Raw genomic sequence first — 27,951 nt, 5'->3', positions numbered from 1 at the left:
AGGGTGACCTATGACCCCCTTTGACCCATTAAATTACGACCCTCTTTGTATTATATATTATTATATTAATATTTATAATAATATAATATATATATAACAACGTAATATTTTTATTAAATATATTATATATTATAAATATTATTATATTAATATATATGTTATTAATATATCTATATAATAACATAATATTTTAGTATATATAACGTAACATTTTAGGATATACTATTTATACTATTTTAGGATAATAATTATAATATAAATAAACACTAAATATTAATATTATTATATGTATAGTAATAATAATAATACTATTATAGCTATAATAACAATATATATCAATACTATATATTGTAGCTTAATATAAATAAACACTATATATTTACACTATTATATCTATATTAATAATATTAATACTATTATAGGTATAATAATAATATTGATACTATAGATATATTCATACTATTTTATATTAATATTATTGATATTTTATACTAATACTAATATACTATTAACTTAGTTATAAATTAAAGTCGTTTGCCTCCAAATATTTTCATAATATTAATATTATTGTGGCAAAGGAGGGAAACCTTAGCAAGTTTTTCCCCCAAAAGTCCTTTTTCTATATCGGATATCCGATCCTAGATTGGATATCCGATCTATTATCGAATAGCCGATTATAATGGCATCAATTTCAATCATTTGACTGTCCCTACAGACCCGACAACATTACTTTTTAACCTCTTTTTTCACGAAATTTGTAAAAAGTTGTGTTTTGGGGCCCAACCAATTGAAAAGAATTCGAAAATATAACCTTAGGTGTTCGAATTTGTCATCTGAATGGGGAGCAATAGTCGTCGAAAGAATAAACGGAAAAGGAAGATATCCAATGAAGACATTGCAGCATATAGGGAAAAGGACAAAATGAAACACCGAAAAAAAAGACAAGGTATGCTAAATATCAATCAAGTTGACGATGAATTAATAGAAGGTGAAATCATAGAGTCAGATAATGAAAATGTACAGTTGGGGAATGAAAATGTACCTATTGAAAATGATAATGAGGAAATTGAAAATGTAGAGATTGAAAATTTTGAAGAAGAAATGCCACCAAGTCATAATCCAAATTGCATAATTGACCATGTCGAAGATGACAATGCACAGGAACTTAATGCACAAGAACCTTACATATCTCCTAATTATAATCGACATGAAGGTTCTAAAACACCAAAATGGATAATTGAAATTGATGAAACGATTATGACTAGTTTGGAAGGAAAAAAATCAGAAAGAACCATTCGGTTATGGGCTTCAAGACTATATCAGATGTTTTTCGGGAACAAGACAGTGGTAGAGCAATGTCAGCTTTTCATGCATTTATTAAAGATGCAAAAGATGAGACCTATGCTTTCCAAATTGAAAATTCGTTTCAATAAAAAGTTGGAAAGAAATGCCATTATTGTGAAGAATCTTTTCAGTGCTCTCAATAGCATTGGGAAAAATAGCAGAGAGAAGGATAATAGAGCTGCTCGAAGGGTTATTACAACCTCTTTGGTAAGTCATCATTTGAGAAAGGGTAGATATATGAGACAAACTTGTATTGATTTGAATCTAAATCGTACTACTTTGAGAAGAGCACTTAGTCGACGAGAGAAAATTGATGATCCTCTTCAAAATGAAACATGGGCATTTGGTGGGAAACTTCCACGTTTTGATAAGAAGCTATCCGACGATGTGAAGGAAGAAATTATACAATTTTGGCACTCTAACTCACGAGTAATGCTAAAGTTTTCTTAAAGTTGAGAATTGGCATCAGAGACCGCATGCCACATCCTAAACACTATTTGGAGGTAAGTCAAACTATGTTATTCAAACAATTTAGAAAGAGTCATCCAAGTGTTCATATATCACAAAGGGCTTTTGAATCTTTGAAGCCATTTTATTGTGTGCCACTCAAAATTTGAAATACATGTTGTTGCAAATATCATGTTGAGTTTTCTATGCACCATGAACTATTATGCTCCATCCGTTCTACTTTGCATAGTAAAGAAATGTTGGAGGATTGTGGGGCTAGTGGGCTTACAAAATCATCAAGAGACTTGTTAGATCAACTCTTATGTCGTAGAGTTGATGGTTGTTCCTTTTATAAAAATGCTTGCTTAAATGAGAAGTGTTCAGAATGTGGTGGCTTATCCAAGTTTGACACATGTTTCCATGAGGGGTGTGAACAAGATCTTGGAAAGACAATAGTGAAAAAAAGGGTCTATGAAATGGTGAAATACACATTGAAGAGTGGGAGTGAGAGCTCTAGATGTGAATTGGTTGGAAAAGATATCAATGTGGCTAATTTTATTTCAGATTTCAAGGCAAATCTTTTTTACAAGTATGCAAGATATAGTCACAGGTCTCAGTGGTTGGATCAACAATTTAGAACATGTAAGGAGACTTTTCCCATTGGCACTATTATATCAGTTGTTGATTTTGCTGAAAACTACACATTGCAACCTCAAAATGAGACACAATCTCAGTATTACAACTCTATTCAGATTGCAATTTTTGTTCACATAACATATAGACATGCCCCTGATAGTGCGGAAGATAATCAAAAGATTATTAGAGAGTATCATTTTTATATGAGTGATGATAGATCTCACTCTCACGAGTTTGTGCAACATTATTTCGAGAATTTTTTTTATTTCTTACATGAGCATGCAATTGCTATGGATAGACATATCATTTGGTTAGATAACTGTACAGTTCAATTCAAGAATGCTCACATGTTTTATTGGTTGTGTAGGATGAACATAGAGAGAGGGGTGCCTCATATTTGGAGTTTTTGAGTCCGACCATGGAAAAGGGGAACATGATGAAGCAGGGGCATGTGTGAAGAGAGCTCTAGTTAAGGAGCAACTGAAGATTTCAACAACAGAGCTTCTTGATGCTCGTAGCATTGTTGATTGGTGTAGTTTAGCATTATCACAGGGGGGGACTCTTAATTCAGTGGTACGCAGGTTCTTTTGGTTGGTTGAGGAAGGGTCCATAGGTGATAGATCAGATTGTGCTACAGTGACAGACTCATAAAAAATGCATTCATTTCGGAGCTCTAATTCTAGTACATGGACCATTTGGACATGACAACTAGCTTGTTTTTGTCATACTTGTTTTCAGTGTGATTGGGATCACTGCGAGTCAAGTGAGTGGGTGGACACATGGGCTCCACATTATCTTACTCCATTGTCTATCATACCCTCTATCAAAAATGATGACATGGAAAGTTCACTTGAGCATAATCATCTATCAGATCTACTTTAGCCAGGACATGTCTTTGCATTGGTTGCACCACAGGGGAATGATGAGAAATCCGATTATTGGTTAGCACATTGTGTAAGAGGAAAACAAAAACTTCAACCACCGATCACAGATGATGATGGATTCACGTATCCTACTGGTTCAGTGGTTGTTGCTGGAACATGGCTGCGGACATACATGCTTAGAAGGAACGAAATTCCTGCATTCGAAGACTATCAGAAGCACAAAGTAATTCTCATATATTCACATCTTATTATAGCAACAAATGTAAAGTTATTGAAGCATCAAGGAAGACCAAAAGTAAAAGAACTTTTTACTATTGCTAATGCTGATCATGAAGCCTTGTTGGAGACCCTAAAACAGAAAGAGGACCCTATTGGAATACTTGACTAGGTATATATACTTATGTTATTTTCTTCATAATGATTTAATGAATTGATGATTATCTTGTTTAATACAATAAGTTACTAATTTTTGTATGATATTGGAATGTAGGTACATCATGAAGAGTTGGAGGGGGGTGGTATTGGGGAGAATTTCTAAAATTTATGATGTATTATGATGTAAAATGTGTAGTTTTTTGTATATGGTTTTTGTATTTTGGTAGGTTCTTTGTAAGGAATTATAAGAGGAAGATATTGAACAAGTTCTTCCAAATCATATTTGCATGTGATACAAGGCTATAACGACAATTTTAAGAGCATTTATAACTATATGAAAGATAATTGCATGCAGATATCTTATTACAAATTTGGTTTTTTCCTTATTTGACATAAAGCTGACATTATGATTATTAAAACTATTTTTTATCAAACTAATCAAATAAGAAAAATCCATAAAGTACGGATGAACAATTAGAATACTTGATTTCTTCCATTTTATAACCAATCATAGCATTTGAAAGCATAAAGAGTCATAATATTGTATAATGTTTTGAAAGACTTTCATATTGAAAAGTTGTATGAAGCACATTTGGGATAAGCCATAAAATCCATGAAAGAAGATAGCATGTAGGATAAGCAATTAAAGCCAATAAGCAAGATAGCAAATGCATACTGACATGATACGAAGTTGGATATGAAGGCTATGAGTGGATAAGTCATTAGAGGTATCAACAATCCCATCATAAATGAGATCTTGGATTTTATGTTTCAACACTATGGAATCTTTAGTTTTATGAAATTTTCTTCCATGGAGATTAATTTAAGAATGCCCTGTGTTAATGTAAAGGTCTTAAGGGAGATTAATTTAAGAATGCAATATTCTCCTCTAACCTTTTCTCAAGTTTAGAATTGATTTCTATCATGTGCTTAGAGAGATGAAGGTAAGAAAGATTATTTGTCTCTTCTAGCTCTTTGTATTGAACATATAGAAAGAGAGATGACAAGTGAACAAATTTAAGTGTAGTCAATAGATCAAGGAAACCATTTAGTGAAAGAAATTCTTAGTATGCATATCATAGACCATGAAGTTAGAAAATACCAATAGCTCTAAGACCAAAGAGCCATTTTCAGTATGTTCAAGCACTAGAGACATAGAAAATCAAAGTCAATTTATGAAACTCCCCTTAGCAAAATATGCAAACAAATATTTGCATTTGACATTTTGACTTGGTTGAAAAAGTTTGACAATAATTGATAATATTGCAAGCTTGATGTTCAAAAGAATTTTTTTTTCCAAGAAAGATAGTGACACATGGAGTAGTCTTCAAACAATCATCCATCATTTGCAGCCACCCCGTACTGAGGAGTCTCCAAGGTGCTCTAAGTGCATTTGGAGGTCGATCTTTCCAGGGTCATAACTCAGAGCTCGTGAGGGCTATTGATGAACTATCAAATGCTACAAGATGATGATCCTAAGGCCTAAAATAACCTATCTCATTTTTGAGAGATCACATTTCGTTTAGATTCAACACAATGATCTCGCTTGATGCCAAAACTCGCAGTGTGCCTTAGTTCATAGGTGCACCACAGCGTAACTTTGAAACCGCTGATCTTGGCATCGAATCATCAGTGCCATTAGCTCCAAATGGGCGGGTGAACCCTAGTCACACCCTTGTTCTGGCCACAAAGAGCATCCATCATTTGCGGCCACCCCGTACCGAGGAGTCTCCAAGGTTCTCTAAGTGCATTTTGAGGTCGATCTTTCGAGGGTCATAACTCAGAGCTCGTGAGGGCTATCAATGAACTGTCAAATGTTACAGGACGGTGATCCTGAGGCCTAAAATAACCTATCTCATTTTTGAGAGAACGCATTCTGTTTGGATTTAGCACAGCGATCTCGCTCGATGCCAAAACTCGCAGTGTGCCTCAGTTCATAGGTGCACCACAGCGTAACTTTGAAACCGCTGATCTTGGCATCGAATCGTCAGTGCCATTAGCTTCAGATGGGCAGTTGAACCCTAGTTACACCCTTGTTTTGGCCACGAAGACCATCCATCATTTGCGGCCACCCCGTACCGAGGAGTCTTCAAGGTGCTCTAAGTGCATTTTGAGGTCGATCCTTCGAGGGTCATAACTCAGAGCTCGTGAGGGCTATCGACAAAATTTCAAATGCTACAGGATGGTGATCCTGAGGCCTAAAATAACCTATCTCATTTTTGAGAGATCACATTCCATTTGGATTCAGCACAACGATCTCGCTCGATGCCAAAACTCACAGTGTGCCTCAGTTCATAGGTGCACCACAGAATAACTTTGAAACCGCTGATCTTGGCATCGAATCGTCAGTCCCATTAGCTCCAGATGAGTGGGTGAACCCTAGTCACACCTTTTTTCTAGCCACGAAGACCATCCATCATTTGCGGCCACCCCGTACCGAGGAGTCTTCAAGGTGCTCTAAGTGCATTTTGAGGTCGATCCTTTGAGGGTCATAACTCAGAGCTCGTGAGGGCTATCGATGAACCGTTAGAGGAGACAAGTTCATAAGGATGGAGTGGCTTAGTGTTTTTTCTAAAATAAGTTAGTGGGAAGGCTTTATTAGAGGGTCTTGGCCAAACTAGTGGGGTGTTTGCCAAAATTTCTTGTTTTATTTCTACTTGGTTTTGTTTTATTGTTTTTTGCTTGAGTATTGTTATGGGATTGGGACTTACACTCACCCTTGTGGGAAGGGAAGAGAAGTCCAGGGTGAAGGGCTTAAGTTGGGTTCAAAAAATTTATTGAGAACCTTGGAGTATAGGCTCCATTGTATGCCATAACATTTCATATCTTGCTGGGGGTGATAAGGAAAGTATGGTGTAGAAAGGAAGTTTGAGGAGTTACAGCTGATGGTAGTGGGTTTGGAGGAGGAAATGTGGAGGCCCCGAGAGGGCATTAAATGGTTCATTTATGATAGCCCCGAGAGGGCATGAAATTTGGTGAATTATGATAGCCCCGAGAGGGCATGAAAATTGTTTATTACAAATATGGTTTGGTATGGCAAGTCTCCATTTTAGAACACACCTTCACCCTATGTTTATGGTTCCATCTGTGAAGCCATTGTGAAATAGTCTTGGGGGGAAATTGTTCAAGTTTGAAATGTAATGCTTATGCATTGAAAGATTATATTTGTATCCCAGTTTGAGCCTTGTTCCCTAGCAAAGGGGTCGTCTCTTTGAGGCCTATGGTTGGGTGGAAAGCACCCATGGTCCTTGTTATTTTGTTGTGTTGCATATACAGATTTGTGTCCAAGGGAGCAATGGAAATGGCTTGGAATGATCATCTTGTAGATTGATGTTGGATGAGAAAACTTGACATTGTGCCCTCATTTGTGAAGGAGGATTCACCAGCTTGTTCATGTTCTCAACGATCATGTTGGACAATGTTCATGCTACTCATTGTCCATATCTTTCAATGTCCATGTTCCTTATGATTTTGAAAAGTCCCTTATGTTGACCCATTGTGATGGAAGGAGATTGTATCATTGTTACCTAATGTACGTGTAGAAGAAAATATTGATAAGGTTGTATATGCATGTTTCATTTGGAGTTTATATTGTTATGAAAGCATTGGTACGAGTCACAGATTTGCTTTGACATCATTGTTATCATTTGAAAATGTGAAAGAAAGTTTTCTCCTTGTGGTATTGTAAATGACTAGTTGATAATAAAAATCCATAGATGTTATGTGATACCATTGATTGTATAAATTTAAAACTTAGTAGATTGCTTACAATCTTGTTGTGCACTCAATAATTTGGTGAGGAAGCAATGTTGAAAGATAATGAGGATATAGTAATATACTAATTGTCACATTAATATATATTGTAATGATTAATGAATGTGTGTAAATTGGTAATGAGGATAATAAGTAATTCTGATCCCCTTCCCTTACATGCTAGAATCACGACCTAGTCCATATGATACAACTGACATACCCTAATAGAATATTAGTATCAAAGGCTTGTTAGGATATGAATTACCTCACTAATTTATGAGTGTTGTATCTTGAACTTTCTCATTTGACTCGTGATGCTATCTTGAACTAGACTGTCATCCAATCTATTTGAAAACCACCTGTGACTAAAATGTTAACACCTTCACACTATTCACATGAGTCTTGAACTCCTATTCAATGATAACCTTGTTTTACAATATGTAATTTCTTATGCGACTTCATAGGCTAAAAAAAAAAAAAATTTGTTGTGTTTTTACTAGTAAAATTTAGGGCATGACACATGATCCACGATAAATTGAACAATACTAGATACTAAATTAATATGTATATCATTGTGCACGTAAATGATAAAAATATATATCAAAATACATGTATCCATAGACAATATTTTACACAAATATATATCAAAGATCATGTATCCATAGACAAAGTACTCAAATATATATATATATATCAAAATACATAGATCCATATACAAAATGTGGTTGATCCTGCCATCAGAATGTGTATAATATCAATGTTTCTATATACAATGTGGCATATGCCATCTCAAAATGTCTCATGATGCATCCTACGAAAACTATACTATCCTAGGGTGCTGGTGGATTATCAAAATGCAGCCTCTTCACTGCACTAGGTGGATCAGATGCCTCCTACATAAACAAAAAAGGAAAAACAAAAGTTAGACTACTAAATTTATATGATTCTACGTATCTAACATTGAATTACTCAAATGCATAATGATATTTTCTGTATTGGAGATTAATACTATCAAATTTTCATAATAAATACCTATCTCGTCGACCTCCTACGCCGGTCAAGAGTCCTCTTGTATGCCCTCGGCAATGCTGATACCTCTGTGATTGTGGGTTGTATATGTTCAAATACCTTTGTCAAATGAATCTACAATTTAAACTATAACATTATAATTCATAGCATGCTAAATTTATAACATATTTGATCATGAATTCAAACTACAACTTACTATTGTAGGCTCCTCCTCAGGAGTGAGTGGCCGCGTCATCAAATCTACATAACTGTCCCGTCGAACCTCATGTGCACTAGGAGTCTCCTATGAGATACAAAATAGTAGTTGTTAATATCATGGAGATTAGTTTTGAATTTATTTATGAAGATAAGTGATGCAAGAGCATCCCATGATCATCAGGGGAACATTGAAGATCCAAGGCATTACAAAGGTCATGGAACATCTCTTGAAGTCAATTGGGCAATCCTTGCACCAATTATGACTCATGGAAGCATACAAAGTTATAATGTTGGACTCATATGTGGAAGAAAGTTGTAATTGGGAATGAGATAGGATTTTAGGATTTCATATGGTAGATGTGTCATTTGATAGGTTCATGTAGGTTGTCATGATCATATCTTGTCATTAGACAAGTCAAAACGTTCTAGAATTGAGTTTTGGGGTTTGAACAAGCAGGCCCTGGTTTTTAAGCCATTTTAAGGAGGGTTTTGAAGTTTGGGTGTTTAGGAGTGTGACAAAGACCTATAATCTTGAAAATCCTTAGTGTGTTGGTCCCTTTGTTGAAGCCTTGGTGTGTCTAATTCCTCCTTGTGTGTCCTAGAGTTGAAAGGTACATAAGTGGTGTCCAGAGATTTCTTGGTGAGGAAAGAAAGAGAATCAGTGAGTTGGCCCTTGGGAAGGAAGAAAACTTGTTGTGAAAATGCCTCCTAAAAATCAAATGGCTAGAGAACTTGAAGAATTGAGAGAAGAGTTGGCAAAAGAGAAAAGAGAGAGGAGAGAACTTGAAGCATCTAGAGTGAGGGAAGAAAGACAGATGAGAAGAGAGAGGCTGAAGCTTATTGCAAGGATAGAATCCTTAGAAAAGGAAAGGCAAGAACCTAGAGGAGAAGAGGTTAGAGGAAGAAATCATGGAGAGAACCATGAAGAAGAAGAGGTTGGTAATGCAAGGCAAGAGCATGAGACAACAGATGATCCTGAAGAAAGGATATTTATGAGAATCACTAAGGCAGTACAAGGTAATGGTGGGAAGAACCATATTGATTTTCCAATATACCAGGGTAAAATGGATAGTGAAGAAGTGCTAGGGTGGATAGAGGCCCTTGAGAACTACTTTGATCTTGAAGACATAGAGTCAGATAAGAAGGTAAAAGTAGCAACAAAAAGACTGAGAGGAACATCACTCACTTGGTGGACTAGTGTTCAGAATGAGAGAGAGGAAAGGTGGTGTAGGGCACCTAACCTATGTGGCAGGGGGGAACAAGTATCTCTGTTGTCGGACACCTTGCCACTCCAGGAAAGTGAGGATTCAAGTAGATTAGGAAGTTGGAATAAAGGTTTGGTCCATATTTTACAAGTTGGTATATGTTTTGTAATAAAGGCACATGTAAGGCCCACAAGCATTTTGGTGTGGTTATAAACCAAGTGACTCCATGGGACCAAAAGGCCTTAGAATAGGGTATTTAGAGTCTAAATAGTATTAGCAAAAAGTGGTTGTTTGTTTGTTTTATGGTTGGGAACGCCTATATGGTTGTTCCAACGGTCATGTAGACCTTTATATATGTCATATGTGATCTCAGTTGAAAGGGGGAGATCAGAGTGTACGGTGGTTTGGAGAAAAAATAATAAAAACTTCAATTTTCTGGAAATTTACTTAGTTGCATTTAATAAATCCATATGACCAATTTTGAGTCAATGGAATAGTTTAGAAAGTTAGGGAATGCATAAAAAATATAGTTTGAAATTTGAATTTCAAATTCAAACGGTCATATTAGTTTTGGAGGGAAAGTAGTAATTTGGTATTTGTTTGATTAAATAAACCTTTGTAACCAACTTGGTCAGTTGGATAGGTGCATATAAGCCTATTTAAGTTGTAATGAACATATGCAAGACATGAATCATTATTGGTATGGAAAAAATCATAGAAATTGTATAGAACAACAATCATACTTTCCTCTGCATCAATTAAAAAAATAAAAAATAAATGATACTTATACATACAATGGGGCTCTCTGTGCGAATGAAAATCCCTGATGATCTAGGACGCCGAATCTGTACAGGCTCATCGCCAGTAGCCACACCCTATATACAATAAATAATGTAATTAAATGAGATTACGACAAAATTTTTACAAGAATGCATCAATATTTAATCAATTAGAAAACATCTAATTACCTTTCCTTTGTCAATGCATGCTGGCTCACCCCCCGCACTTTGTCCCCCCGGGGCAAGTGGTATCTGCAAGATAAAAGAAAGATTAGCAACCATATATGCTACAATATCAAATAGAAAAAAGAAATGCGAACACAACCTAATGTACCGTAGATGTCTCAAGGCCAAATGAAATGGCCGAGAGTGTAGCATCATCTATCTGTCTGAGCTCCTCCTTGGTCATCAACTAAACATGAATGAAGATCACATACATGTAAAAGTCAGTATGGCTTAAAAATTAAAATTACTCTATTATAAAATTAACTTTAAATCACATATGTCATAACAAAAGAATGTATACACGTACCAACACCGAAGGAGTCCATGCCTCTACATTCCCCTCCTCTCTCGCATCAGGGTCTGTAGCCTCTGCACATGCGTCTGGTGTATCCTCGTCTAATACAAAATGATAATCAGGAAGATCACCTATGGGACCCAGGAAAATATTCTTGCATGTAATGCAAGTGTGAGGCACACAAACGTGTGATTAGCTAGCCGATGATGAACTGGCACCAACATCATCAACACGAGGAGGCAAGACTGACCTAGCCTGAGATATCATTAGGCTACTCAGCCTATGAATGGCTCTGATGGTCTGAGAGCTAGCCTCTGCCATAATATCTGGATGCTGCACTCAAGGAGGGGGGGAGATATCAGGGGGGGGGGGGCAAGTGCCAAGTTTATTCCGTTGGGAAGAGGGTCTATCCTGAGGAGCTCCTAGTCCTAAGCCCATGTTGGGCTTCATGCTCCAATAGTTCACTTTAAGTTTCAACACAAATTCTGCATATAATTTTTTAAGGAAATAAAATGGTATGAATAAATTGCCATGTGGAGGGATATCAAAGACCATCCACCAATGGTCCTAAAAATTTGCACGTATGGCGTCATTTGTGCACCATTTAATCGATAGTTTGGTTTTTTTTGGGTCAACTGGTATACCCGTTTTTGGGTTAGCAAAAAGGCTTGCCAAATCGTCTTTGATTATGTTGAGGGCCGCGACCTCATCATAATCCAAACCATCATCAAACATTTGGTGCATTTCATCATGCCAACGAAGAGCGACATTTTGTTGGTTTGTAAGAGTTTCAATGTTATCCACTATGGTGTTTAACGTGGATAACATAGGAGCCAGTGCAGGTACATTATTGTATGTTCTATGCAAACCTCTCAACTCAGTGAGATTTTCATTTATCAAATCCTCGATTCGAGGAGGGTTTTGAGGAGGTAAAGGATCATTTGGTGGACAGTTTTGTGGGGATACTGGATCGTTTGGTGGTGGGTTGCAAGGAATATTATTCCCTGCCTCAGTGTCATCATTTTGATCAGCCATTCCTATTGAATTGCAAAACATAATATATATTAAAAAAAAATCTAAATTTTAACCATTTTTGTCAAAAAAACCCTAGATTCAACTAAAACAAACAAAATCTTGTTAAAATCTATTAAATTTAGGTTAAAAATGAGTCTGGGGGGGGGGGGAGCATACCTGATATCTGATATCCGATTTATTATCTGATATCCGATCTGACTGGCCCAAATTCATGTGAAAATAAGGGCCGCAGATCTGTGATTTTGTGTTTAATCCATGCACAAGTATCGGATATCCGATATTATATCGGATATCTGATATTATAATATATATAATATAACATATATATTACATTTTATATATTTTTATATTATATTTTATATTTATTATATTAATTTACTATATATTATAATATAAAATATTATTATTATACTATATTATTATAATTTATAATATATTATACTTTTTAATTATATATTATATTATAAGATATTACTTTTTATTATTATATTATATTACATTACTATATATTATAATATATGAAATATTATATTATATTATTATAATATAATATGTTATTATAATATTATTATTATAGTATAATAATAATTATAATAATATTATTATATTATAGTATAATAATTATTATAATAATAATATTAAATAATAATAATATTATTATAATATAATAGTATGATATATTATTTAATATTATTATTATTATTTTATATCAATAATAATAATATTAAATAATATATCATACTATTATATGATTTTAATTATTAGTCGAATATTGGATTTAAAATCGAATATCCGATAAGGCTCGGCTTAACCTTCCAGGTTTGGTTCCTGGACAGGTAAAAAAAGTCAGAGCGGATTTTGAAGCACTTTTAGGCATCTTCAAATTCTTTTTTTTCACATCGCCACTTTTTGGCACACCATGATCCTGCACATACCCATTTTTTAGATCCTAAAATTCTGATCAACTACTCTTTTTCTCTATCTAGGATATTGTTGTTGTGTAGGTGTTTGGTTTTTTGATAGAGTTGGAATCATAACAAATGACCAAGGAAATAGAACTACTCCTTCCATTGTTGCCTTTACTGAAATTGAGAGACTCTTTGGGGAGGCTGTTGGATGAGGTTGATCCTTATTATCTTTTTGCCTCAAGAATGACTTAGGATCCCTTTTTAACCTATTCTAATGGTGTTTACATGTGAGAAGGAAAAATTGACATCAAGCATTAGTAGGAAGCTTAACTTAAGCTAGTACCGCAATTTTTCTTAAGCCTAGAAAAAGTAAACAACTTCTATAACTTGTTGTTATAACATAGGAATTTGTTAAATAATGAAGATTTTCATACACCTTTTAATTGACATATGTATTATAAAATGTAGTCTTTTGATAGTTTCTCTAAATACATTACATCCTCCATCGATGCCATTTACCTCAACCCCAACAAAAATTCACAAACCATAGTCAATGAGGATTGTTGGAGCAACCTTCATTACTACATCCAAACCAAGGTAACCCATTTACTTTGTATTTGTATACCATGGGAAGACTTGTAAACTTATATCCATATTCCAAATTTATTAAGCAAATTTCTCCTCTTTCTCTTTTGGTGCTTAGAATTGGTATTGCTATTCAAAGATAGTAGTAGAGAAAGCATCATGTGAGTATGCAATGTTTAAAGGTAGCCTTCATTTGATAACATTTTAAATTGCTTTTAATTTGAACAATGAGCATATTAGCCCATAATTGGATGAAAAAATGTTTATTAATGTTGTTCTTGAAACTATATTTATATGACACATTTTAGATTTTGATTTGTTTATATGATTATGTAAAATTATACTAATAAATAGGTTTTATTAGAGAAACTATTATGATTTCATGTGAATCGGTTAAACAAATCAGCTTAAATTTTTGTAGTTCTAATAGGAACTATTGTTGCCAATCTCACCATTAGGAAAGAATGAATATTTTCCAAAATTTGGTCAAGTGTAGGGATTAATCTCCTACACGAAGAGTACAATCTGCCATCATCCATCATCCATAGAGATATTAAGCCTAGCAATATCTCGATGGATAGTGAAATGGAAGCAAAAGTATTTGATTTTGGGCTTGTGAGTGTAGGTCCATTAGGCAATGAGTCACATGCGAGGAGCCTTGTTAAAGGGACATCTAGTTACATGGATCTTGACTACTATTCAAGTTACCATCTTACACCATTCAGTGATGTCTACAGTGTTGGTGTCATTCTCTTATAGTTGGTTGCTGCTAGACTAGCCATTGATCTTACCAAAAGGCAACCTCACTATAACATCATTGACTAGGTGAGTTATATGTTCATGCCATACACATCATTCTCTTCTCTTGGACTAGCATTCACTTTTTTATTTTCAACTAGCATTGAAAAATAATTATATTTTTCTTTCTTGCTTGTGTTGGTAGACTAGGCCAAGCCTTGTCCAAGGTGATTTAGAGAGCATTTTGGATCCTTTTCTTATGATACATACATGTAATAGAGATATGCTATTGTTTATGGGTCAACTTGGGTTGGGCTGAATTGAAAGAGGTTCTAAGGATAGACCCACCATGATGCAAATTGATGCAAAGAGTTTGGAGAGTCATAACTTTTGACTCGAATTTGGGTTTTCTTAGATTTTTTTGGGTTTCTTTTAAAATATATAGTTGAGGTGGATTCCAACTTAGCTAGTTCTATTGGGGCCATTTTGACTAATTTTTTGAGAGCCAAAAATTCCATCTTGACCTTCAAATTTCACTTTTAAAATATCTTAGGTATTTTTTTTTTCTGCTTTGTAATAACTTCAAAATTTCTTTCTAAATTTTGGAGATTAGTTGGCAATTCACCTTTTTAGTTTAAAGGGTAGATTTAGGAAACTTCAAATTTGCTTTTGGAGGCTGTTTAGAGGTTACCAAAAATGGCATGTTTTTCATATTGTCAAAATCTCCAAATTTGAAAATTTCCTATTTTTTGTAGTAGTTGTTATTTAATGGAGTTAGAGATTGATGTAGAAGGATTTTTTGGAGGAATGAAGAAAATAGAGTTTGAATCTATATTGTGTTTTGTTATGAATTTATTAATTTCTCTATGAGTTAAGATTGGCCTGCTACATCACAGATATGTGAGGAGTTAGAGTTCCATGTATACTCTCAAATACTACAACCTAGTAGATCCTTAGTTCATAGATAAGGAGAAAATGTTAGCGATGAGGGGGATGAGAATTAGAGTTCTATACATAAGCTAAACTAATATTATTTTTCTTTCTCTAGTAGATCCTTAGTTCAAAGACAACCATATTAGTTTTCTTTCTTTAAGACAAAGATAACTATCTTTAGTGATTTAGATATATTTAATATTTTATATAAAATTTTGTAGAGAGAAAATTATTTGTACATAAAATTAGTGAGAATGGATATATTAATTATAGATAGATATAATTTTTTCTATCTTAGAAGGTACACAACAAAAAATTTGATAAGATGAACAATATTATGTTTGATGTGGTTAGCTTTCAGTGCATGTTAATATAGAGAGAGACGATAAGAAACTGTATTAGTAGAATATTGGTAAAGAATTAAGCTATTGAAGCAAGATAAAGAAGAAAAATCTGATGAAAAAAGTAAATATATTTGTCAATCCATAATACTTCATCAAATCTTCAACATCATCTCTTAAATGGAGGCCATAATTTTTTGCTAAAAAATAGGGCTCCATCACTATTAACTCTTCAATATCCTTCTAAGAGATGTGACATTATATTATCAATCAACTAAAATTCTAGTCCAAAAAACCATTCTTCACTACATTTTTAATTCAATGTGTTTGTAAAATGAATGAAAATGAAGATCACATCATATATTAGGGGTTTATTCACCTTTTACATGTTTGGAAGAGTAGAAAAAGGTCATAATATGTGTGGATGGTCTAAAATCAGATCCAATTTGGAACATTTCATACTTGGGTTCAGTAGGTAAAACATTTGATTTGGCAACATAGGATACTTGTAGTCATTTATGAATATTTAGAAATTGCTTGAACTTGGGGCATTATAATTTTGTCCTAAATTGAGCTAAAAGGTGGGAAAAAGGTAAATAAGGAAAGCTTTATTTGCATCAAAGGGAATAACTATGGAAAGAATCTCTAATATATAGAAATTGGTCAAGTTTTTGTCTCTGGCAATATACTAATGAAACTGAACTTTCAGTCAGAATAATTTTTAGAAGCTAAGTGAACACTTGATTGGTGGGTGGGAAAAGAGCAATAAAAGAGGGAGTGAATGTGGATAACAATTTTTTAATATATAGAAATTGGTCAAGTTTATGGCTATATTCCATTTGTCTAATATATTCATTCATATGCATCAATAAATTAATTATAAACTATTTAATATTGTCTACTTCTTGCCTCACCTCTTAATTTCATAAAATTTTATCGTTGTTCTCAATCTTGATGTATAATTGATCAAAGTTCAGAAGGTTTTCAAGTTTTTGATTACTTTTCACATTAGATCTTATGTTGGTTAAAGTTTATTAAATACATTAATCCTTTTGTAACTTTTTTGTTATCTTTAGCTTAAGATGTTTGAAATGATAGTTTTTGTTGTTTTGCTTTACATGATCACCACTTCCAACCTATACAAGTTAGAGAAATACCATATTTGCAATGCACTGTGTTTATACTAAAAGATTATGAGCTTGCAACCAATTATGAAGACTAGGAGGTGCATTTCTTGATATATTACTCTTCATTCATTTGGACAATTTCATTCTCTTCTTGATTCAATCATGCATATGGACATTTTTTAAGTTGAATTATCTAACTAAGATACTTGGTTTGAGAAACCATAAAACTGCTTTGTCCAAGCCTTGCCAATGGATTGACCTTTCTGAGAAAATGGACTAGCATTCTGATCTTTTATTGAGTATTAATGATTAATTTGAAGATAGTTTATATTTTCTACCTACATTAATCTTGTTTATGATTCCTATAGGTTGGGAAGCATGGTATGATTTTGGAGTTTACTAATCTAGATTATACAAGGTGCATTGCAACATATTTTCATAAGGTGGCTGCACAAGAAAGTGTATGATTATTTATACTATCATTTATTAATAGTGACTAGAAATTTATGTTTAAGTCATAAGACATTATAACATCTATTTTCACTAATTGCAATATGGATCATGAGATCATATTAATATTACTCATATTAAAAATCAAATCAAGGCAATAGTCAATGTGGAAACCCATAATTATTTGATAATTATGGAGAACCTCCATCCTTGGTCAAGTTCAAGATTATGGAAGACCAATATTCCATTCATCCTCTTGGTCCATGAACATGGAAGGATTTTTGTCCATTCTATTCCATCTTGGGTTGGTTTCCTCAATAAGAACATGAAAATCTATAGATTCCTTCACCTCTTGTGAAGTCTGACTATCCTTTCATTTGTAATCTACTTCCTCTAAATTCAGAATTGATTATCATATGAATCTTCCTTTACATCAGTGCAATAAAAAATCATTTAGACTAGTCACAAAGATCAATAATTTATACAAGTATATCTGTGGCATAAACATATAAAATATGCCTATAATTCTACTATAAACATAGATTTATCTTTTGGCCTAGTTGCTGCTATACTCTAATAAAATTGCCTTCAATCCAAATGCTATGGACATGTCCTTCCTACCAATTATGGTTGATAGAAAGAGAGGAAAAGGCATTACAAATGACTTACCTCGATCAATGCTAACACCTGGTAGATAATACAAAAACTACCATTCTCTCCTTCCATCAATCAAAATCATGGGTTTCTATAAGCCACAGTGCAAGGTTAATCACCTATAAATATTCCATTTTCATCATCCAAGGATGCATATTTGATGCTATTACCAGAATCTATCCTTTCAATTGCTCATCCTAGCAAGACTTGATCATAAGAAAAAAATGCCTCTCTTTTTAAATTTATTTGTAGAAAGAATTATCCTACATTATACAAAGCTTGATTGAGTCTTCAAATGATTTCCTATGGAAAAATTGTGTGGTATTACTTGATGCAGAACCCTTAAAGTCATAATCCAAACTTATAATTGGGTTGCACCCTATTGATTATTGAGTGTCTTACAAATGAGTCCAAACCACTTATGTATAGGGCCAATATCCTCTTCTCCTAGGATATCTTTCATTTAAAGGGATAATTTCATAGAGCCATAAAATATAAATGTCCACTGGTGGTGATTTATTCAACCATTCTTCTAAATTTAAATCACTTAGAGGAGTGCCTTTACCTCCAATATTCCATGTTGATGAAAAATATCCTAAAATATTAGACAACTATTTCTTGGGAAACATTAGTCTCTATTATTCCATGCTTTATTTTCTCATAACTCTTATTTGACCTTTTTTGTCACGTCTTTTTGAAAGGAATAAGATTCCTTATTAGAACAACTCCACCTTTATCAAAAAATGCTTCTTCCCTACCTCTTTTTGTGTATCCTTTTGGAATATCATTTGCATGGAATTCATTACCTTTTCTCTTTGTATTTAAATATTTCTTGACTAAAGTATGTGGCAAGGAAAGCTAGTTTTTCTTCTCATTAGCAGCTTTTGTTGTTGAGCTAGCGTTATAAATCCCTTGTTACCATGCATACTTCAAATTTAAAAACCTTGATGATAATAAATAGAGTACAGCCATGCCAAGGAATCTTCTACACTATTCCATTAGAGAATAGGGCAGTCAATCCTACTTTTTCCACTAGGAACAATAGATAAAAAGAAGGAAATAGAATAAGGGTAATCTAAATCCCCAATTTTGCATAAAGGAGAGCAAGGTATCTATGTGCTCCCTATCCTTATGGTTCCCACTTGATCTTCATCTTGCTACTAGAAGACAATGAATCCTTTCCTTGTCAATGTTATCCAATGACAATTTCATAGCTTCAGTCACTATATGTTATAGAATCCTTGGACTCCTTGATGTCTTCAATTGGTGAAGTGCCCTTCACAACTTCATTAGCATTGACATTGATGGGCTTTATCTCTGGAGGATCAGAGATAATTTGCACAAATTCTCTCATTGTTGGTCTCTCCACACTGTACTCCTCAACACAAAGCATTGCCATGTAAAACACATACATTATCTCATGAAATAGAACACTAGAGAGCCTTGCATCTAAGATCTTGGGAACTCCTTTAGTTGTAGATTCTATCATCTTTCTCACGCATTGAACAATGTCCACTCCATCACCAAATTTTCCAATATTCTGTCCACTTATAACTAGCTCTAAGAGAACCACATCAAAGCTATATACATCACTCTTCTCATACACTTTCAATATGTATGCATACTATGGATAAAACATTCATGAATCAACAATTATAGACCGACTCTTAAAAAAGGTACATTGTACATAATTGACTGAGACTTGATATATTAATAGTATTGTACATAAATACTTCATGAACCCAATAGTTAAAAGTGTTGTGCATCCTAGTTCCTAAATCCTACAAGTATTAAAGATCATGAAAGATAGACAAACACATTTGAAAAGAATATGTGAGGAAGTGTCATGTGAAACACTAAAAAAAGTTACCTAGTGTAATGCAGCCATAGTAGTCTACTATTGTAGATATGCATTTAGATGCTCTAGAGTATTGTAGAATTGAAGGTAAATAGAACTTAGCACATTGAAGACATATGTGCATATTTTATCATAGAAGAAAGTAAAAGTGGTGAATCTGGTGCAGTGGCATCAACCACAACTAGAAGATTGTTATGTGTAGTAGAAGACATAGCTACGAGGGCCACTCCACCACTTTCACCCTCATATTTGAAAAATGGGGGGCATTTAGTTAATAGATTAATTTCTCACTTTAGTGAAGATGATGTATCCTTGGAATTAAAGATTGAAGCCCTTCTGAAAATTCATAGAATTATATAACAAATGGAAACAAGACAAGAAAACTAGTATAACATCAAATTAAAGATTTGGGTTTATTCTATTTAGTAACTAGATTAAAGAACAACCAAAAGATCTTTTCCAAATGTCACAATAATTTTCATGTTTCTAAATGATAAGATTGTAGTTTATAGTCATGTATTCATGTGAAATTTAATAGTGGGAGAATAAGAAGGACTAGTGGGGGAATATGCTAGAGACATAGGGCTATATCTAGGAGAACTTAGACTATAGGATGGTGATGTAGGACTATATCCTAGAGATGTGGGACTGTAGCCTAGAGATATGGGGCTATATCTAGGAAACGTGGGACTATATCTAAGATATGAGGGGTTATAATGTAGGGATGAAGGGCTATAGATAGGAGATGATGATGGTGAGAAGGCCATCCCACCAACATAGGGAGAAAATTGGGCATCTATAATTGGTAAACTATAGAGACTTGGGCTCAAAAAATAGCTAGGTGACATCATTGCATCATGGTGTGGTGTTGCCATTATTGGGGACCAAAATGGTGTCATGCCAAAGTCTATAATTCCTTCCATATAGTTGGGTAGTTAGAGTTCAATTTCTTGTTGTAGCATCTGGTCATTCAAATATAGAGCACAATCACTTGTACCAATTGGAGCCAACTAACCAAGCATGATGTTTTGTATAACACCCCTTAGAGGGTCTACTACAACAAAAAATAACGTCCAAAATAATATCAACTATTTCCTTAAATGAACATCACATCATTGGCCCTATATCATTAAGATTGACACCATGTCTATTAATGGCCATTAGATGGCTTTGATATGTCATTGTGCACACAAAATGGCTAAATGCATGTGGTTCACATATGACCCATCAAAATAAATCACAACATGAAGCTCATTTAGAAGAGATTTCCTCACAACCTAAATTCCAAGCACCTTAATTACTTCAATCAAGTGATTACTTGTTGTGCTTGTAGCATCAACATCTCCATGACACCTAATAGCTAACATGTTCACCCCTTCTATATCTAACATCCATTCTATCTCAAGCTTAAATCCTTCATTCTCATCAAACTTGTTAATTTTTTCATATTTTATAAACACTTTATTAATATTTGGAATGCCTTGGAGAGCCATTTCTATGAGCATATTACTCCCAATTTTATTTAGGAAGACATAAGATTTAAAATTCTAATCTTGTAATTCACCTTTAGGAGCTTCTTCATTCATAATACATATACACTAAATAAGTTTTTCCACATTATCATCATTAAAAATGCATGTCAAATCATCGTCAAACTTGAGGTTTATTTTTTTTGCAGTGTCTTCCATACTTAGCTTCTTATCAACCATCCATACCATCCTCGCCATACAAGAACTGGATGACATCAATAAGTGAATTCCTCATAGTCCAATCATATTTAACAATGATGTCATCGATAGCTTTCACAAGATGACACTGTATATACCTTGTTTCTAATGTTTTTGTTGTAATATCTATCAAACCTTCATGTCCTCCCATTGCATGGAAAAAGAACTCCCAAGGAGTCAAATCATGCAGATAGGAATTCTCCACAAATCCTTGACTTTTTGGGCCTTTGTCATCCTTTGTAAAATGTGGTAGAGTTCTTCCATTAAATCCATAAGGAATTCACTTCCCTTCTACATTTTTCTGTCCCACACAAGTAGTAATTTGAGATATGTTAATGAAACTTCATTTAGACCAACAGTAATCATAGCCTTCAATTTGTTACTCTTGGATAATTTTTTGTGTGTAATTTCTACATCATCACGAGCCTTATTTAACACCTGAAAAGAAAAATAGAAGCCAAATAGGTACAAGGTAGGGAATTAAGTAAAAATTTGATATACAGTATATATACATTTAACAGAAATGTTATGATTCTTTGTTGCTTCAATTACAATGTTGAATATGTTATAAGTTCCTAAGTTGCTACTATTTTTCAAATGAGCTATATGTTCAACATTCATCAAAAGTTTGTAAATTGATTCTATTTTAAATGTTTAAAAATATGTATTTCTAAAAATTGTAACTTCAATGAACTATGATTCAAGTTGTGATTTTTAATAGAAATTGTTTATATCTAACTAATTCATGATACTTGATTTACTCTATTTTCAAAGGACTCCATCATTGTTTTGCTAGGTTCTACCTCTAATTTCTTGTCCTAAGCAGCCTTAATAAGTTGCTAGACTTTATTCTTTGCTTTCAAAATCATTTCATTGATGACTTCCATGGTTGTTGCATCAAAAAATTTGTCCCCTATACCAAAACTGAAACCCTGCTATAGCAACCAGTAGTTTACAAGCCACTATGTGTGACCTAAAATATTTAGAAGATAAAATCAACATTATAATGAAGTCCACCTCTTTAATGTTTAAGATGTTTGAAAAATAAATATAGGATTTTTATTTTTTATGTTCACTTAGACAAATAAGGCTCAATAAAATAATTTGATTATTATTTTATGGTAGTTTACAATGTAATATGCATGAGTTTAGTGTAATCATGTTATTTACAATGTGTTATAGATTGGAACACAAAATGTGACCAAATTGTGCAAGACAAAAAAAATTGCGATAGTGAATGGAAGTTTTCTTGGCCCCACCATATATGTTCATAAAGGTGATAATCTTGTTGTTGATGTGAATAACAACAGGCCCTATAATGTGACTCTTCACTAGTAATTATAAAATACTATGCTCCAAATTATACTACCCATGTCCTCATTAATTTTATTTTTATGAACATTAGATAGATCTTCTATTGAGATTTAATTATTTATAATTATTATAAGCATGCGGTGAAGCAATTGAAATCATGCTAGGCAGATGGACCTTTGTACATAACATAATGTCCCATTACACATACTTAGAATTTTACATACAAATTTACAATCATAGAAAAAGAAGGGATGTTGTGGTGGCATCCACATATTACATACTTGAGAGCCACAGTCTAGGGAGCTTTGGTCATTAAACCCTAGCTTAGAAAGGCTTACCCTTTTCCTAAATTGACTGCTAAGTTTCCCATTGTTTTGAGTGGGTGTTTCTTTTCATATTATATAAATATAGAGATCAAAATGTGTACTATCCCCTTTTATTGTATTCTCATTTAGATAATGTATTTTCATTTAGTTAATGAATACAAAATAAGAAAATATCATCTCTACATATGCATCCCTACTTTCTTCAATGTAAATCGCTTTTACATTTTATGTTCTCTATCTAAAAGCTTTACTTTGTTAAAACTCATAGATTTTTGTTATTTATTTGTCTTATCGGCATAATAAATGATATAAGAAATCTCATATCTTTAAACTATCACAACCATTTCAGATTGCATCTTTCAACAAAGTCTCTTGTGAATATTGACTTACGAAATAAATTTGGTTGGTTGTTAAAGTCCTTATCAATGTTGAACTATGAAGTAAAATTGGTTTATTGTCAAAGTCTCTTATTGAATGTTGAAGTATGAGCTAACTAAAATGGTCTATCTATGGTGTGTATAGGGGAATGGTGGAATTCAAATGTGGAAGATGTGATAGTAGATATAGTGGCAAGAGGAATCGTTCCAAATGACTCTGTTGCATACACCATCAACAACCAGCCAACATATTTCTTCCCTTGCTTTGCCAATGGTTTGTTACTAATTAGACCTACTCTAAACTATCATGATAGTCTATATTTAAAAATGATATCTTCTAACAAATGAATGAATGAATGAATTCAATGGGTACAGATACAATTAGTATATTGGTCCAAAAGGGAAAGAGCTACTTGCATATTTTATAATAGGGTCTTTTGGGTTATTTGTGAAAATAGTTAATATGACATAGATAAAATACTCCATTTTTTTAATGTGGGTTATTCAGGTTTATAAAGTAAGTGAGAGATTACTCAATGGACTTGTTCTCATTGGATTTACTTTTTAGACTACTATTTGGGGGGCCTTTTTTTTTGAGGCATTATCACCTTGGTCAAACTCATTATTAAAAAAATCAAGTAAACACCTATAGCTTGCAAACAAGACAACTATATGAAGGCACACATCTTGTAAAAATATTAGTCAAAAAGAGATGTCATAACCTACAAGCTCAATGATTTGATGAAGCTTTGATTTTTGATGACTTTTAAATTTGTTCATATGATCAAATTTTAATGGTAGTTATACATAATTAACCCATAAACAAAATTGATCTTTAGTATGAATTTGGGGGCCTCACTGCCCATATATTGTTACCTTAGGTCTACAATCTATGAGCATTTTCTCATTGCCCATGATATGTATGTTCTTTTTCTCATTCTTTTTTTAGGTTGGTAATATTTCTAAAGCATTGGAAGTGAGCAAGGAGATGGGAGCCCATGGTACAAGACACAAAAAGATTTTCAATACTGATTAATGGTTATGTACAATTAGATGATTGTGCAAATGTGTTTTCTATCTTTGAGGATATGCTAAGAGTAGGTTTTTAGCCTAATGTTGTGACTTATAATATCATTATTAATACATTTCGTAAGCTTGGTAATTTTAATCATGCTCTTAGAATTCTTGAATGAATGTGCAAGAAAAGGAAAAAGCCATTAGCTTGAACATTTACCACCATAATGTATGTGTATGCAAAGTCTGGAGATATGAAGATGACTTAAAAAATAGTTAAACAAATGAGCCATTGTGGTTGCATTCCTACTAGATACAAATTTTTAATGTTATCCTAATGGGTTTAGCTCAAAAGAAGCAAGTAAGTTCCCATTCACCTTTGATTATTTGGGACACATTGGTGTTAAAGTGTAATATAGTCAACCCTCAATTCAAGGTTATAGTAGACAAGTACAAGATATTTACATCAATGAGTATTGATATCTTCTCCTGTAATGCAAGAGACAAATGATTCATCTCATATTTAGGATTTACACAACTTTCCTCTTTTTTCTCAAATAGGAAAGTAATTAAATTGCCTTCAATAGATCATTAAAATTCTATTTCAAAGAAGATGGATAATGCTCTCAAGATTATTAATGACATGTCATTGGCTGGGGTATCTCCAAATGAGTGTACATAGACCACTATAATGCAAGCTTATGCATCTTTTGGTGAGATTGGTGGAACTTTTGAGTATTTTACAAAGATGGAGAGTGAGGGTTTGAATCTTGATGAAATATCATATGGTACCTTGCTTAAAGCATGCTACAAGGCAGGAAGGATGGAGAGTGCTCTAGTAGTAACAAAGGAAATGAATGTGGTTGGAATCAATAATATGCCTATATTTACAACATTCTGATTGACGGGTACTTAATCTATATTCCTTGGAGTCCTTATTATTCTAAATTTGATTTTGTTAGGTTACTAGAAAGACAATGACATTCAGTTCAAATTGTTCTAGACAGTACTTTATAAACTTCTTAGAATATGATCGGATTTTGTTATATATAATTTTGTGAGGAGAGTATTTTAATGTCAGCTAGGAATCATTCTTTTGAAGAAGTCTTTATTGGTGAAAAAGCATTTGGACTATGGTAGTATGGGAAAATAATAGATGTTGATAGTATCATTATTTTTTTATTGCATTTTTTTGGATATCATTGGTAGCATTCACCTGGTATTAGTTGGGCATATTTGATTTAGAAAAGTTACAATTAGTCTTTTTCCAAGATCCATTGATGTGATTGTTTCCATGCTTTTCTAGAGGGAAAGAGTTAAGGTTATTTTTGGGCCATTTGTAGTGCCTTAGAAAATTATTAGGAAGCATCTATGAATAGGAAGAAAATGATTTATTGTAAATCACTTTAATGAACTTCTTAAATGTTAGCATGATAAATTATTACCATTGTAATGCACCTTTGTCAACAAGATGAGCTCTTATTGAAATAAAGTGAAAGCCTACAACCTATGAGCATAATAGTCCCATGAAGACACATGTCGTGTAGACATGTTAAACCAATGAAGACACCTGACCTATAGATGCAGTGATCCAATGAGAGTTTGAGTTTTTTTGATTGTCATAATAATGATTCCATGAAGGGCCAATATTCAAAATTTGGAAAATGTGTCTTTCTTAAACACCAACACTAATTCTATTGGAGGGTTGCTTGGAGCTTTTGTTATCAAATCTCCCATTAGCCATGAGGGGTTACAAATTGCTAGAGTGCCAAGAACCCACCTAATGTTAGACAAGGGCTCACCACTAGATCAAATTCAAAATCACTCAGCAGATGCACTATAGAATTATAATCACTGCCAAGCCTCTTCTAAAATTGTGCTAGTCAAGTGATTGAAGAATATGATCTAAGAGAGAGTCCATGGGTAGGCATTCATTGGGGGAATTCATGCACATAGAAAATTTCTATAGTAGCTACATAGCATATTGATGGTAATCAATAGCCACTGCAACCAGTGCATTTTTTTTAAAACAAATTAGCTTGGTCAAAATTTCAACCAACTCTTCAAGGTTTTCCACCAATAATTGGTCAAAATTTTAACGAACCCTTTGTTCATGACCATGACATTCTGGTCATGGGATAGACCAGAATTGGTTGCAATTTAAACTAATTCTTGAAAGTTTTCTATCAAGATTTGGTCAAAATGTTGACCAACCCTTTGGTCATGATCATGACATCCTGGTTGTGGGATGGGCTAGATTTGGTCAAAATTTTGACCAATTTTTGAAAGTTTTCTACCAAGATTTGGTCAAAATTTTGACCAACCCTTTCGTCATGACCATGGCATCCTAGTCATGGGATGAGCTAGAATTGGTCAAAATTTTGACCAATTCTTGAATGTTTTCCACCAAGCTTTGGTCAAAATTTTAACCAATAATGACAATTTAGGCTCAATAAAAATACAATATTTTTGACCGAAGCATTGGTTGAATTTTTTAGCAATTTGATGTTTGGTCTAAATTTTGATGAGAAAAATTATGATGTACTGCTTGGTCGCACTTTCAACTAACATGGGTAAAAAATTTGAACAAAATTCATTAAAAATTGGGTCAAAATTTACAAGTGATAGATGTTAACCCTAAGTCATCAAGAGTTAATTTAGTATTTTCACAAGAGTGTAAGGTATGAAGGCCAAGAGTACAAGTTATTAGTAAATAACTTGGTACAAAGGATAGAAATTGAGATCCAAAGTTTGGAGATGTGAATGACATTGATATGTTATTCTTTTGAGTATTCTTTTGAGATGTGAATTCTAATGTTTGATAAAAAAAATATGAACATATGATCTTTTTTGTGAAGAGCAACAAAGGAAAATTTGTAATGCCATGCGCCAAGGGATCCAAAGAATTAACCTAGAATTTCACTAAGTTTGGTAACATTTTTTCTATTTTTTATAACAAATATATATATATATATATATATATATATATATATATATATATATATATATATGAACACACACACACACACACACACACACATATCTATATATGTATAAGCAAATTGACAATTTATGATTACAATTTCAATTTTTCAGAATTCCTCCATAGATCTTTGATCTCCAAAATTTCCAATAATTAATCTAATGGGTTTGGCTATGAATCTCAACCCTAGCCCCGTTTTCTCTTTTTTTTAAAAATCCATGCATATAAAATTCTCAAATAAATTTAATTGCCCAAATTGAAAATGCATACAATAAAAATATGAAATTCCTCAGAAGACATATGGAAGACACGAAGAAGACAGGAATGCATGATGCGGAAATAGCATAAGTAAAATCACAAGAATCTACCCAGATTCTGATGCTAATTCACTCTTCCTCAGAAAACCCATAG

Source organism: Cupressus sempervirens, chromosome 3 (assembly GCF_028749045.1).
Source record: "Cupressus sempervirens isolate cs-2001-9-10 chromosome 3, ASM2874904v1, whole genome shotgun sequence".
In the NCBI taxonomy this organism is placed as follows: domain Eukaryota; kingdom Viridiplantae; phylum Streptophyta; class Pinopsida; order Cupressales; family Cupressaceae; genus Cupressus; species Cupressus sempervirens.
Note: the sequence above shows the minus strand (reverse complement) of the source record.